Raw genomic sequence first — 13,947 nt, forward strand, 5'->3', positions numbered from 1 at the left:
AGCTTTCTGTAAGCAAGAGATCAACCTTAATACAGTTCAATACTCACCCAAGCGCATGAAAACTCACAAAATATAAGCACACTGAAGTGCATATAGTGGTACAGAATGAGTGCACAGACATGATCAGTTACGCATGTGAAGGCCTATATTAAACGTACAACTGCAGACTGTGATAAAGCCCGAGAGCCTCAAGTGCTCCATCCACATCAGCGAAGCGGTACTGCTACACTCGAAGCCTAAAAACAGGGTATCTGTTTCACATCAAAACCCCATTTTCCTGTACAAAACGGTACTTCGTTTTCTGAAAGGGATCATTATTAGACCTGTGAGTAAAGCTGCATTCCATCTAGTGTGATGATCATTATAATTATCAGCTATTTGGGAAAATACAGCATCCTGTTTAAAAGAGCAGAGTGTTTTCTGAGAATGTTGACTCATTTTTTCTTCTGCTGATAAGCTGTAGTTGAGAGTTCGGTTAATAAGGTACAGTACAACAAGACAGGACCAGATTTGGCCCTATATAAAGCAGTCAACACATTAACACGTAATTGGCTTCTGGTCACTCGTGTCCAGATGTTTCCAACCGTACAGCATCGTCTGCAGAGCTTAAATTGAAAGTCACAAAAACATACATTCATAGACGAATAAACACAGCATGTATTCCTCAAATGGTGAAATTAATCTCACTGATTGCCTCCCGTAAAGAGCAGAGCTCCGTGATATTCTAATCATAAAGATAGCAAATGTAATTAAAGCATATTCAGGCCCTGAATGTCTAATCTTGAGAATTGTTTATACAAAACAGAAGTCTTTGCTACTTCCACACAAATCAGATGATGGTTAGAACAGAGGCTGGGATCTCTTTATTACTGGAGGGGGGAAAGGTTCTTGTGCATTTTTGACAGGGATTCACTTAGCGGAGCTAAAATAGCCCTTTCATGCCTGAATCCACAGAGGGGATTTTAGAAGTAATAATAACCCATTTACAAGGGGGTTAAACGGTGTCAGAGAGAGTGACTTCAGGTGATTAAGGATGCCTAATTAACTCTGGCCCTGCACTCCCTCAGAGGAGCGCTGGCCGCCCCAACCCACAACTGAGCACATAACTTGCATATTTTCATGATGTATCCCTTTCTAAAATGTGATGTGATTCCATGCTGATACAATATAGTGACAGACTGATACTTCAGGCAATATAGGGTCATTTGAGATAATCAGCATCTGCCTGCTTAGTTGACTAACAGAAGTCTGACCTACAAAATGCAAATAACCTGTATTTAATTTTGTATACAAACTTTTAGACATGTCTTAAGTAGAGTTGTAGTCATTCTTTTAACTTACCTTCAGATGTTTAGTCATGGTTATTTTGGTGCTGAAACTGGTATTAATGTGGAGGAGTTGATCAGTTCATGTGCGCCTTGCACTGCGGCGTCTGTTGAGGCGCTATAGCAATCTGTCACTCCACATTAAACAGTGCCAAAATGGCATTTATTGTTTGAATACTGCAATACAATAGAGAGAATTTGAAATCTGAGAATTTGTTTTATATTAAAAGTATCAAAGCACAATGCTTATTTAGGGTTGGTACCGAAACCTGGTGCCAATATGGTACCTATGGAACGGGTATGCACCGAACCGAATCAGAACGCAGATTTCGGTGCCTCATTTCAGTCCCTCTTAAATGATTGAGCGATTGGTTTAAATATTTGTTCTGGTTCTCCGGAATGTACACAAGAAACAGGGCCATCTCTAGGATTTTTATAGTGGGGCAATAGCATTTGAATGGCACCGGTATCATAAAATACACAATCAATACCCAACCCTATGCTTATTGCAATATATTGATATATATCAGTGGTCTCCAACCCTGCTCCTGAAGAGCTACCGTCCTACAGATTTCAAACACACCTGAACTAGCTGATAAAGTGTCTCCTCCGCATCACTCTATAGCGCCATTTTGGAAGGTATCAAATATGTGAACAACATAGTCTATGTTGTTCTGTGTCAGCAGCACTGTATGCATATATATTGTTTATGAACCGCGTACATGTGATACTTTCCAAATCTTAGGCATTATAGGGTTACACAGAGGAAACAAGTTGTTGAGTTAGGACTGCACATAATACAGACTGGTGTGTTTTTGTATCAGAATACCGTTGTGTTTGATTATTTTATGAAAAATCATGACTTATGATTAAAAATCGAAAATTCAAGAATCAATTTTTTATAAAAATGTGGTACCAAGAATCAATACGAATCGAATCGGAAGGTACCAAACGATTACCACCCCCATTTTCAGATGGATTTTTATTCACATATAGTTTAACAGCTCAGTTTATTTAATCGAGCTGTTTTGAGACATGCGTATAAATGAACAGTAGAACAGAGTTCAATGGTTTATCGCTTTAGCTTACTGAAAAAGGTTAGTGTTGGTATAAAAAAGTTGACGAAATCACCCATATTAACTACATGTATTAATTATTTCTAAATATAGCCATTCAAAAATTCCTGTATTTTTTCCACATGCATCGCAATGTCAGTTTTTTTCCCCAATATCATGAAGCCCAACTGACTAGTACTGATAATGACTCCAGTCCAAATCACAAACATTAATAAAAGACTTTTCCAAAAGACAAAACCCTTACCTGGAGTCAAGGTAATACCTGCTGTGACTAAGAGGACTACAAAAGGGTGGATACAGGCAATACATTCTTATTTGGAAATCAACAGACAGTGGACCAAAGGAAAGTTGAAGGTCCTGGAAAACAAGAAAGATAGTGCTACGAAATTCATCAGTCACAACTAGGACAAGAGGACATCGTTTAAGCCACATAAATCGAGAAGGCCTGTCCGGCCGTGGTAATAAGCATACAACGCTCATGTTTCTAAATGCGTGTGAACACATCTCAGCTGTCCTTCCTCTTATCTGCTCGCTCCTTCCTCTTTCTATCACCGGCTACTGAGTGTCCTTTTTACGGCTGTAGGTGTCTTCTTAGCCTTGTATGCTAATGTGGCAATCTGTCTTTCTCCTTGGGAGCATCTGAAGGGAATGTGAAGAAGCTTGATTACCCAGAGTTCAGAGGGAGATCAAAGTCACAGTGCAGCTGAACCTTAAGTCGGGCAGCGTTCCTTATACTGCTGTGTCAATGAGTGCAGTGAGAAATGAGCAGAAGTCTGCTGCAAATCATAACCGCACGAGTGGCCGCTGCATCATCCGTCTCGCGGTCCAGAGCCTGTTCCACACCACATCCTAAAGGACAGAGTCACTGTACGCTCATTCATCCACCTTTCATCCTGCATGTCTGTTTCCTGTGTGTACTTTAACTACACAAATCCGTCCTCGCTAACTCTTGGAAATTGGGGTGCAACAGTGAAAAATAGAGCCAAGGTGCTGCTGTTTTATCAGACTACTGAATTTGTCATCCAATACTGAAACACATCGCAAATTACAGCTGTGTTTAAAACTTGTCCTTCGAGCAAATTCAGCATACGTGAGTTTCAGATGGAATGCATTAATGTCAGACTAATTTAGGCAAAATCAAATCTCATTCGGCTGTAGGCACAAGGCCGTAGGTAATCACAGCCGTGCTGAAATGCAGGATTGGAATATTGCTTTTGTAAAACAGTTAAAATTTGGTTAAAATGGTTAAAATAGCTGATTTTTCAGAGACCATATGGCTAGTTATTTCAGTTATTTGTGCTGTACAAACAAAAATATCAAAAAAAAAAAGAAAAAGAGATAAATCAATATAGAATTATGTCCGATACTTATAAGCCAGAAATGACTGGCAATAAAGTAATCATTTTAAAAGTAAAATTTGGCATGACAATTTGTACTATGAAATGTTATTTGTATTACATATGGATAATCATTTTAAGATGTTAAAACTAAATTAATTGTGTTATTAAATATTAAATATGTGAGGGCTAAGTTACAGAAACAGTCAACTGAATGTAAAAATAGATAGATTTTTTTTGTGACACAAACAGCTGAATTTTCAGCAGCCATTGCTTAAAGTAAATACATAAAGTCTTCAGCGTCACATTTCTCAGAAATAATTCAAATATGATGATTTTGTGCCCAGGAACATTTTTTATTATAAATGTTGCTTAATATTTATTTGAAAGATGTGCTACTTTTTTCTTTCTGGTTTCTTTGAAGAATAGAAAGTTCAAATATACAGTATTTATTTAAAATAGAACCCTTTTTAACATTCTAAATGTCTTTCTGATCATAACTGTAGAGTGGCGCTACTTGTAAATGTTAGCTATTAAAAATATTAGCTAAAATTATGCAAAATTATTAGATTGTACATACATTAAAAATAATTTAGTCACAGTTATTGCAGTGTCAGTGGACTTGATTCAACTGGTGGACTGAATTGTATTAATCCATATTATATGTGCAGTATAATTGTTTTCTTTGTGTATTTTTAACTTTCAGTTGTCACTCTTGTTCCAGACAGCACCTGATCACAGATTCTCCATAGCAACAGAAAAGAGGCACAACACTTTTTGATCCAACAGTAACCTACAGTAATATACGGTACAAAGTAAATATTCATAAAAAAAAGTCTGTGCTAATGGCAAAACGATAGTCAAAGGAGTGAGCATGGAAGAACAGGCTCAAAGGAAGGATTCATCTTTTAACTTGAGCATCACTAGCCTGTCAGACATGTCCTCTTTTTTTAATTCCTGCTGTTGGATGAGATGTAGTTTGGAGTTAAAAGTTTTTGGAGAGGCTGGGGACGGGGGGTGGCAAAGATATTCAGTTTGATTGCTGAGAGGCCTTGATGTTATTGATTAGAGACTCATAGAAAATCTGAATTCTGAATGTCGTCTTTGTAAGGAAACAGATAAATATTTTAGCACTTAGTTACTTCTAAGATGAACAATGTCTGTATTCTAGACATTTTGGCTGACTTGAAATGGAGATATTTGCTTTTCTGAAGACAAAATGTGTTTCAGGGGAGATGAATTGTGTTCTTACTATTAGCTGCACACACAATAGAGAACAGACTCTAACATTGGACTAAATGTTTAGATTACATCATTGGATTGGATGCTTTACCAAAAGATAATCATTGTTTAAAAAAAAAAAAGCATTTACTTTCAATAGTAAATAGAAACACATTCCATTTCAGCAATTAAATGCAGGAATGACAGAGCCACGCTGACAAAACAAACCATATTATCACTGTAGAGTTGGTTAGCTGATGTCTGATTTCAATAGGCAGCTATAAAGCTCACAGCTCAAAACAAATTGCATATTCAACTTTGAGCCACAAGATTGTCTAAAAACTGTCAATACAGAGCACATCTTAACCGCCTCCACATTGTGGTTTAAAAGTAGATGCAACAGGCTCAAATTATCTAGAATGTTCTAACCATCAAGTGTATTTCTGCTTCAGCCAGCACTCAAATTACCTGAGCTTTCAATGCTATGGTTTTGATGGTGGCAATATGAGTGTAAAATACATATTACACTTTCTTGAGACATGGATTATCATCTCTATATATATATATATAAATCTCATGAATATGTGTTCCATGTTGCATTTCATTAGATTTTATTTAAAAAACATTTTCATTTACAAATCACCTTTTTATAGATTTAAATGAGACTGACATTTTAAATAAATATTTTAAGTAATCAAATGTGGTTTCAATTATTAATGTATACACTGAATAAATGTAAAAAGCATCTGCATAAGGCAAAACATTTCCTACCTCCCAGTCCCAGAGCTACATAAATGTACCTGCCTTTATGAAAAGATCACAAGTCAATGTAACAAGTATGCATTCCCTGTATTAACCGGTAAACAAGTAGACTACACAGTACACACAATGAAGAGCTAAACTGCGGTATAAGCTGTAAAGCATGAATTCAACATCGCAAACAAATGGCCAGCACTAATATTTCATATCTTTTTGCTCTTGTAAGCAGAAGCCACGTCTCTAGGCACTACAAGCCTATTTACTTCCGCATTCTTCAAAAGAAAGACAACAGAAAAACAATGCTTCGGAATAACAACACGATCCGTTTCAGAAGTTCATATGCAACAAGTATTTACTAATCGTAATCAAAGTGCGCCGACACCTTATATATGTTCGCTCAAATGTTTCGGCTGCGAGGTAAATTCACGAAACGAAGTTCGCCCCCCTTCTTTCTAGCAATCCCACGCCCTCCATTTCAATGGCACGGCACGAATCTCTCACAGAAGCACATACTGTCAAATATAGTTCAAGCTGTAGAGCTCCAGAGCAGAAACAACGCTGCGTGATCCCAGGCCTAAGATCGGCGTTTCCGCGCGTGGAGCCGCCCCTCGAAAGATTTAATAGTTCTCTTACCTCGCTTTCTAAGAATCACAGAGTTTCAAATCCCCACTTAAAGTGAAACTTCTTTTTCCCAAATCTGGGAGAGTAACAGGCAGTGACGTCAGAAGGCGAAATTCCAGCCCGCAGCACACACACACACTTAAACACAGAGTCACTGAAATTTGCCCATGTATGGCAGTCTCAGCCAGCACTCAGGCAATATCTCTTCCTCACAAGGGCTGTATTTGCCTTATTGTGCAAACAGTGTAATAACTGGGATTATGCATTATAGGTTGCATGACTGCTTATTAAGGCATGGACACTGTCCTCTTTGTGTCGGCTACAATCTTAAAATTTAAGCAATCAATGTTACAAATAATGAAAATGAAATTTTTCTAATTTGATTCATTCCACCAGCTGTGATCTGAATGACATTCTGTGGAGCAATTTACTGTAAAAGCTATAGAAGGGAGAATGCGAGATGTAATTCACTGAAATATGTTAGTGTAAGCAGTGAGTTGAGTAAGAGAAAGCCAGGCTAGATATTGCACAGGGAAGTTGTCACAAGAACTATATTTAGTAACTATAATATTTTAATTGAGAAGTCCAATTATATACATTTTAAGTATTCCTAAACTAGAATAATTCTAGATGCGGAATAAGTCTATGCAGCAAACAAAAGTTTCAGTATTTTCATATTTATTATTTTAGCCTAAACTCTGAATTGACATGCATTCAAAGAAAAGGCTAAATCACAAAAAAAATGCAAATTTGCTCAAATTTACTCACCCTAAGGTCATCGAAGATGTAGATGAGTTTGTTTCTTCATCTGAACAACATTAAAGGGCCCTCTGCAGTTAATGGGTGCTGTCAGAGTGAGAGTTCAAACAGCTGATAAAAGCATCTAAACAGTCAATAACTAATCAGCATGCATATTTCTAATAAACAAATCAATCAGTTTTAACCTCACACTAGAATGTGAGTCTCTATCCATAATATTGCATTCTCCAGTGAACATATAATCTTGTCTGATTCAGGATGGAAATATGAACCGATCAAACATGGTTTACAAACAAAAATAGTACAAAACAGTTCCAAACAAATATATTGGTGGATTTTGATGTAAGAGGACAACGGGGTGTGGTTTTATTTTCTACCAGCTGTCTAGGCCCTTATTCTGACGGCACCCAAACACTACAGAGGATCAATTGGTGAGTAAATGACATGCCAAACTTTAAATGGAGTCAATTTTTATGTTGGGCTGAAAAGTTCCTTGACGGCTGGGGTCAACAATATAAAAAGTTAAAATTAACAGAATTATTTTCAGTTTGATTGATCAGTAAGTTGACTCTTGTAATAAAATGACATTTATTAATCACAATATTTGCTGGCAAAACAACAACAACAAATTAATGTGTTTCTGTATTACTTTTTACCCGTTTTACACGTTTCATGTATTTATTTAAACTTTTAAACATGCTCTGGAAACCTATACTTGACTGTTTAACGGCAGGTTCCCATTGTGACAACTTACCCCATGCTGTGTGACAACATGCCCCAATGGGCCAATGAACTCTATATTTCTTCCTCAGCAATACTGGTGGAATATATTCTGAAATATCATTTGGATAATAAGACAAGTCTCATTAAAATCTCATTAAAATTTCATTTAGATTCTTTAGAATTGTCAATGCATTTCTAAGGGAGAGTAGCATGCTCACTCATCAGCCAGAATAATAGTAATCCAGACCTGTGTACGTAATATACCTCATTGATAAGACTATGATCTGTTTAGTCTAATCCACTCAACAGGGCGCTTGACTCTCTCAGACGCGGCCTGCCCTTCAGCTCCCGCCAACACTCAACCACACGCTGCAGTTTGCATTCAAATCTGAAAGTTTGCATGTTCAGCTGTCGATGCAAATATCATAGCAGTGCTCCGGTTCTGCATTTTTATTTCTGTGCGCTAGGGAATGTACCACAATAGTTTTGAATGATGATGACAGTGGTGTCCGCACACTCTAAAGGTAACAGTTTGAGATAAACCTCATCGTCATCTGAATAGCATGGTTCATCCACACTTTCGCCAGAATAGTTTAAATGTAGTAATTTTGGGTCTTACAAAAGACAAACAAGATCAAGCCATAGAACGGGTTCAGTGCAACTAGAGGGGTTTTGTGGGTGTGACAGAATCATACATTGGGCGGGAATTTAATGAGGGTCTCCTGGTTGTCTACAGAAATGCCGTTTCGGTAAAATGAAAATAGACTTGCGTTGTACCACAATAAAACTTTGAGTCAAGAAAGCGAAGTCTCACCGCAAAATATACCCCACATACTGTAAATTCAGGGAATTCAATGAAATCGGCATAGTTTCTATTTTGGATGTTGATTGGCATCCCATCGTTACCATAAAGAAGATCATAAGTCATCACAACTGGATTGAGCCTTGTGTTTTAGAAAGAGAAATATTGTCAGGCAAAGACACTTGCGGCCTGACATTTCTTGCATATAAAAAGTAGAAGCACAGTTAAAGGCGCTTATCTTTCTCTTCATCATATTTACTCATACTCGTACATATTCACACTTGAATTCATGATGTGGAGTTCAACTTCAGTATTTCACAGACAGACAAATTCAAGTTCAAGGTCATATTAACGTGAGAACAACTCCATGCATTTAATTACTTCTGCTTGCAGTGCCCTCATTATTCTCATTCAAGTCACTTAAATATAAATAGTGCCTGCTAAACTAATAAATGAATACAGTTTTATGCATTAGGTTCTGTTTAAACTTAATATTGCTTTAATATAAAGTTGTACATTGAAAATAATAGGTGTTCACTGTTAAAATGGCTATTCAATTTTACAATTAATTATGATTAAGAAATGACATATACATTAAGTTAAATATGAAATTTGTAAGAAAAGGGCTGAATTAGTATCTTCTTTCAAAACACCTCAATAATCTTGGTTTTATTTGTAATTACATTTTTTACTTTATAACTAAATATATAGAGAAAGAAAGTATATACATTTACATTTACATCATATACAACTATGATAATGTAAGCTAATATTAAAACAAATGATTTATTTTATATGCATTTTTGCACTTTGCATGCAGCAATTCAAATCTATAAAGAAAATGCATTTAAAAAATATCAATTAAAAAAATTTGGTAAAAAGGTTTTATTGTGACCTTTCAAAATAGAAAGATTAAATCTCTTCATTTAAAAAACAGATTTCTATTATATATATATATATATATATATATATATATATATATATATATATATATATATATATATATATATATATATATATAAATATTGATTATATATTTATTATATATTATATATATATTATATATATATATATAATAATCAAACCCTGGGGCACAGTCCAAGAGACACTTTCAGATCTCCTCATCAGATGAAAATAAATCATCAATTCATCAACAAACTGATCAAGAGGTGAAAAGCAGGGGCAGTAAATGTAAATGGTTTAGACAGAAATATGCAACTAAGTCTCTCTGTATGCGTATAAATTCAGCGCTGATGACTATAAGTGAAATCCCTGACTTGAAACACCGTCGACTCGCTTCAGAGGTTGTCTACAACTGATTAACTTGTGCTGCAAGCGCTCTGTAAACTGTTTTGCACACCATGCATGAAAAACAGAGGCAGAAAGAACACCACCAGAAGATCAAGCGCTGAGATAAATCAGACGATTGTGCCTTGTTTTGCCGTGACTGGTTCTGCATCCCCCGGTGTGCAGGTTCCAGGGCACATTGGAAAGGTAATCTCATTTGTACTGTGTGACAGCTTATTTGCAACTTTGCTTACTGGCAATTTCCTAATGGGCCCCATGAGTAGTGTCTGGCTCCCTCTCCTTCTTTCCTTCGCTCTCACTCGCTCTCTCGCAAATTTGATCAAAGAGACACTCTAAAACAAATCTGAAAACAATTACCGTTGCCCCAGCATGAAATCCCTATGTTTTCCAGCTGTCAGTCAACTGGCAATTAACGTTTTCGCCTATGAGTAAATCCAACACTTTAAGTACACAGAACATCTACAAGTATGATAAGGGACGAGTTTCAGATAGGCAACGTTTGACTTTGAGCCGTATTACTACTCGCGACGAGATGAAATTAGACGTCTGCACTCCAAAACGTGGAGCGATATGGCGAGACAGCAGATGTGCTGAAACTCAAAAAAAACAAAACACTGTTTTCGCACTTCTTAAGAATATAAGCGATGATATATCTTTTATATCTCCTCTCGACACGAGGCTAACGCTCCCAGCGTCGGATATCCTGTTGTACACACAAAACGTTAGGGCCGATGCGCTCTTCTTCCCGCACCACTTCCTCTGTTGCACGAGATAAACCTCAAGCAGCTGTGGAGGAAAGAGAGAGCGTGTTTTAGAATGTGAACCTGACAGTGACCTGCTTTGCAGCAGGCTGACCGTGACAGAAACAGAATAAACCTACTTTACCTTTTAAAGCTCGCAAACTCAAAGATTTCAGTCCTCGAGGAAAAAAGAAAATTCTTCGAGTGGATTTGTAGGCCTCTCATGCATCTTTAATGCTGTCAAATAGCAAAGATGGTTTCAGGAAATGTCACGAATGACAAAGGCGACCGCGCTGTATTTCCTCTTTAATAATGTAAAAATCCCACAGCTCTGGCGAAGCTTCTGCATTAAAGCAGTTAATGTGCAGGTGCTCATTCAACTAAACCCAGTGTTGTTCTTAAATAATTCATCATAATATGTCCGGTACCAAAGCATGTTTCCACAAGATGATGTGCATATCTTCAGCTTTCTGGATTGGGAAGTTGGATCACACAACTTCAAAACAACCTCCAAAACAATTTGAAAATAAATCATCTTTTCAATTCTAATAGAGATGCTTATTCAAACACAACAGGCCTATCGTTTGCCAGACATTAGCATCAAAAGGCAAGTGTGAGAAAAGGTAGAAGGCCCACAAACCAAGCACAAAACCCATATCCTCAAGCAACTAATCAAACAACTGCACATGTAGATCTAAACCCAAGATTATGCAAGATAATGAATTCTAATTTGAGTGTTTAAGCATGTAAATATTCATCAGGATAGCAGAAGCAGATACAAGCCTGCGGCCGTGGCTTTTGATTCTAAGCACAGAAATGAAGGAATTGGGTGTTTGCTTTGGAGACACTTAGAGAGTTTTTTTTTTGTTTGTTTTTTAAGCGTGGAAAAGAAAGTTGCATTTAACGTGCAAAGTCAGGGCCACTGTCAAATCAATTTCTGGGCATTAAAAAGTTGCAGAATGCAGTTATTTGTTTGCCTCATTCTGATAGACGGCAAATTAGCATAAGAGACAAACTACACAAACCAAAGTTCTCTGGCAATAAAACAAAATATGTCTTTTGTGACTTTAAACTACAGGCGCAATCTCAGTAATTTGTTGCATTTTCATTTTATTAAGGATAAGCAGTTCACAACGTAAGAAAAGCACTAATTTTCACTTTATACATTATTCAGTTTAGTTGACTATATAAACTGAAATCCTGAAAGGGGTTGGCTCTGTACTGTACATCAGTCAAAGAAGTGAGTTTAAAAAGAGTAAAGAAAGTACTATAAAACTGAAAAGAATTGAAAGTAATGCATGAAGTTTGCTATGAAAACGAGTCTAACTGTAAGTCTGGCTCCGTTAGTGTTGCCTATAAAAGAGTCTGGACAAAAAAAGTTCGAGAAACCCCTGAATAACTGCATTTGACATGCTTGTAGCAATGAAAAGCTGAATGTGGTTTCACTGACGTAAAAAGAGGCGGCAAATGTAGCAGGCAGAGTGAGATGCTGAGCTAATGAGACAGTGTGTCTGGCAGTTTGTCTCTCCTTACCTTCTTTCAGCACATAACTCCATTTATATCAGTGGTTCTCAACTCCAGTCCTCAGGACCCACTGCTCTGCACATTTAGTTTGTCTCCCTCATCCGATTCAGATCATCGGCTCATTAGGAGAGAGAGAGAGAGATCCATAAACTGAACGCAGTGCGTCAGATCCAGAAACATACAGAATGTGCAGAGCAGTGGGTCATGTGACCTGGAGTGGAGAGCCACTGATTTATATTATACTCACCTGAGTGATTTTACCACGCAAATCTGTAAAGACATTGCGAGGAAAACAAGACAGCACATAAACCAAGTGAAGCCTTTAAATTTTGCAGGATAGATGCTGTGGTCAGAGCAAATGGCTTTCTGGTGATGAGATTTGGTCATTTGTTGAGGTTCGGAAACAACATCGGAGTCAGTAAACGCCCGAATTTTCATTTTGGGGTGAGCTATCTCGATCGAATTGGAACAATAAAAAGCACATCAAGGTTTACCTACAATGCTGAAGCAAAGTCCCAGTACCATAAGCTGACAAACTCATTACTGTATGATTTGATAAGGTCATTGGTAACAGTCTGCCAAACCTTCTGTCTGAGACCCGAGACTCAGAGGGAGGAGCGCCCACTCGCCCACTCGCCCTGTGTGATGTGAAGTGAACACCCAGGCATGTGGGAGTGTTTATGACAGCACTAATTAGTGTCTCTAGATGTGCAGTGTGGACACACAACATCTATATAAGGAGATCAAATATTTAAAAGATGGTGTTTATAATGAGAGTCCTCAGAATTGGGAGAACCACAAAAGTCACTCAGCCATGCCTGGGCAAAAAGAGGGATACAAGCAAACAACTTTATCAGGAGCAGAGCAAACTGACTGCTGTTGTCTTTGTTCACCATCTCTCATAATTGTGCTGAAGAAAAAACTTTTCTGCACACTTTCACGGGCCAAATCAACAACGACTTTTAAAGTAGCGCAATTGTGCTGTCCACTTTTCCAAAGACCTTTGTTCTGGAGGTACTTTTCCCATTCATTTTCCCATTCAAGACTTTTTATTCATTCCATTCAAGACTTTTTATTCATTTTATTCATAACATTACAACATTCAGTTAAAAGCACATTGTGAGACAATAAACCACTACAAATGACAAAATCTAATAAGAAATGATGAAACGATATAAAACTATTGGATACAAGATTATGGAATTGTATTTTGCTTATGGAATATCACAGTTGATAAATATATTTGAAAAAAAGTATATGAGATTGTAGAAATTTGTGAAAGTATTTGGAGACTTATTTCAGCAGTTCCTGCTTTCATGATAGCTGCAAGTATTCTGATTGTGGCGCTACTGCAGGATTGTGGGAAATGTAGTATTTCACAGTGAATTGTCTGATGGTCTGTCATGAAAGGTTTACATGTAATCAGTAAAAGTCAATTCCTATAGGGACAAAATCAATAGTATTTTATTATTATCATTTTCAAAAACAACTGTTTTGCTCTAGACTGCAACACAGAAATGTAGAACTCTCTGAAAAGGTATTGCAAGTATCTGTGGCAATTTCCCTTTTATGTCATTTGTCTTTTAAACACTAACTTCAAAGGCTCGCAGACTGACATATTTTTATGCCTAACATAACTCCAGAACACCCACATACACACCATGTTCATATACATATATAATTATTTGATGTAACATTCAGCCAAGAGAGTAAATCCAAAGAAATAGGTCAGATATTCAAGAATGTGAACAC

At 37.0% G+C, this 13,947-nt stretch overlaps 1 protein-coding gene across 2 annotated transcripts in view; it reads right to left on the bottom strand.

Moving 5' to 3' along the window:
• Positions 1-6,516, bottom strand: part of lpp (LIM domain containing preferred translocation partner in lipoma) — a 172,832-nt gene extending 166,316 nt beyond the window's left edge. Inside the window, exon 1 of one of the 2 annotated variants that reach the window (XM_052559078.1) lies at positions 6,352-6,516. The gene's annotated coding sequence lies outside the window, so the exon portion shown is untranslated. Of the gene's footprint in view, positions 1-6,231; positions 6,315-6,351 lie in introns of those variants that run through there. The other variant, XM_052559077.1, reaches the window with a different exon arrangement.
• Positions 6,517-13,947: the final 7,431 nt, after the last annotated feature.

Source organism: Carassius gibelio, chromosome B6 (assembly GCF_023724105.1).
Source record: "Carassius gibelio isolate Cgi1373 ecotype wild population from Czech Republic chromosome B6, carGib1.2-hapl.c, whole genome shotgun sequence".
Taxonomy (NCBI): Eukaryota; Metazoa; Chordata; class Actinopteri; order Cypriniformes; family Cyprinidae; genus Carassius; species Carassius gibelio.